Genomic DNA, 2,223 nt, shown 5'->3' with positions numbered 1-2,223 from the left:
TTACCCAATCCTCCAAAATGTCTCTGGAGTTAGCACTATTGTTGGGTAAACTGAATGGAGTCTCCATCATAATCATGGGCTTGGACATCTGATACATCTCATCATAATCATGTTCCCTAAAGGTTGCAAGCTTCGTCCCACTGACACTGCTCAAGGTCATCATCTCAGGATCAATGTGAGAGATGATCCAGTGTATCATGTCTATGCATGGGAACACGGGATATTTGCATGAAATCCAGTACAAGCTGAACTTGTGCATGTTCACATACACCTAACGGTCTTTGAGGTGTTCCCTGAAAGTTCCTGCAAATGTTTCATTGACTTCTTGCCACTTCATTTTGATGTCCTTGTCTAGATACAACTTTGTATCTTCATAGATCGACAGACTAGAGGAATTTTGCTGAGCTTCCAGTCCAGTTGTATTTCCATCAGTGTCCTAAGATCCTATTCTCCTGGAAGCCATTGAGACAGATGAACACCTAAAAGATCTGGAGACAAGCAACATGCATGGCAAGAAATATGTCAGTGGAAACAAAGAAAATTTTGGGAATGACACAACACATACCTGGGAAACCGATGAGCAAGATTACGCAATTTCTTCTAGGAAGCTGGGTGACTGGCTGCCAGAACTGTGCAAAAGGAATTTGAACTATTTGGGAGGCAAGACTGGCTGCTGGATCTATGCAATTCACAATCCAGACTGGCTACTGGCTACTGGGATTGTGCAATGCACAATTCCAGCTGGAAAGGACTACAGGCCCAGGGACTGATTTGTGCAATTTCCTGGGCCAGCAGTCACTATCCTCTAGAAACATGAAAAACAGTCTTGGAGGCCAGTGCTGGGAAAAAATGAACATTTCTAGAGAGGAAGGCAGATCCTTCCTTCCCTAGATTGCGTAATGCAGTCTTAGTGAGGCAAAGTCTGGGCCATGTTTGGCTTGTCATTCTGATGGGAAACTGAAAGCAAATAAGATAGTGAATTCATGGTGACACTAAGTGAAAGAAGAAGTGATTGACAGTGCATGTAAAAAATGAATGAAATATTCAGCAAACAAATCAACATGCATGTGGGTGAAGCAATTCATCAGTTGGGTGAACGTTTGTTCAAAATAGTTTCATGCATGTGACAGTAGTGAGATAGCAATGAAAACTGAAACATAGCTAGGAAAAGATATTATACATGTAAATGATAGCAAGTGTTTAAAGAAATCAAGCAAACAACACTCATGCAAGAAAACACACAAAAAGTGATAGAAATGCTGAAAAAGAAAAATTAAACCCACTTACCTGTGAATAGCTGAGCCGGATGTGTCTAAGAGTCCTGGATGTGCTATGGGATGTCAGAGCTCCAAGATTGATGTGAAATAATGAGTTCTGATGCATTGAATAAATAAGTTTGGGCTCATGACACGCATGCCACAAATCTAGGAAAAAGCGACACTTGGAGGGAAACTTCTAAAACAACTTTGCATGTAACCCCCGATTGCTAAAAATAGCTCCCTGAATCATGGGATGCCTTTTACATGTTGCCTTTTTCTATTTCGAGAAGAACTATTCATCAATGCATGCAAGACAATTTTCGTTGGTCCCAGGTGGAACTGGTCAACCGAACTGCTCATGCATGCAGCTGCTCAACTACTTGAGAAAAATGTGCATTTCTGGCTGGAAGTTGGGCTAACTGCCTAGGAGGTTTTCTCAATTTCTTGGCAGAGAAGTTGACTGGTGCCCAGATTTGCGAAAATTTTGGGTTGAGTAGCCCTGCTAGGGAAATTTGCGCAAATCCTATTGGGAGTGTTAACTGGCAAGATTGTACAATCCTGGAGCCCAACAGGCTACTAGAGAGGATTGCGCAATTTCTGGAGGGAAGGCTAGGTGCCCTCCACAAATGCACAATTTTCTAGGGGATGCTGCTTAGCCTACTGCTAGACTAAGTCTAGGTGAATAGCCTATGAGGGGAATGCATCAAGCTGTGCTCAACAGGCTGCCTTGTGCATGAAAAACACTGAAGCTTGTGTACTTAACGAATCAAGACAAAGTGTTGTGTAAGGTTGGTAGGGAGGCTCCAAAACAAGCTAAGGAAAAATTTTGGAGGGTGGTTCTAGCTACTACAACATGTTAGCCTTGCTGGCAAAGGGCCCACAAATGGATCCATATAGGCTCTTGAAGTCTCCAAATTTGTTTAGAAACATGCCTATGGATCCATTAATGCACTTGACATTTTCA

This window comes from Pinus tabuliformis, chromosome 2_1 (assembly GCF_031772625.1).
Source record: "Pinus tabuliformis cultivar Carrire ecotype Pingquan chromosome 2_1, CPIR1, whole genome shotgun sequence".
Taxonomy (NCBI): Eukaryota; Viridiplantae; Streptophyta; class Pinopsida; order Pinales; family Pinaceae; genus Pinus; species Pinus tabuliformis.
Note: the sequence above shows the minus strand (reverse complement) of the source record.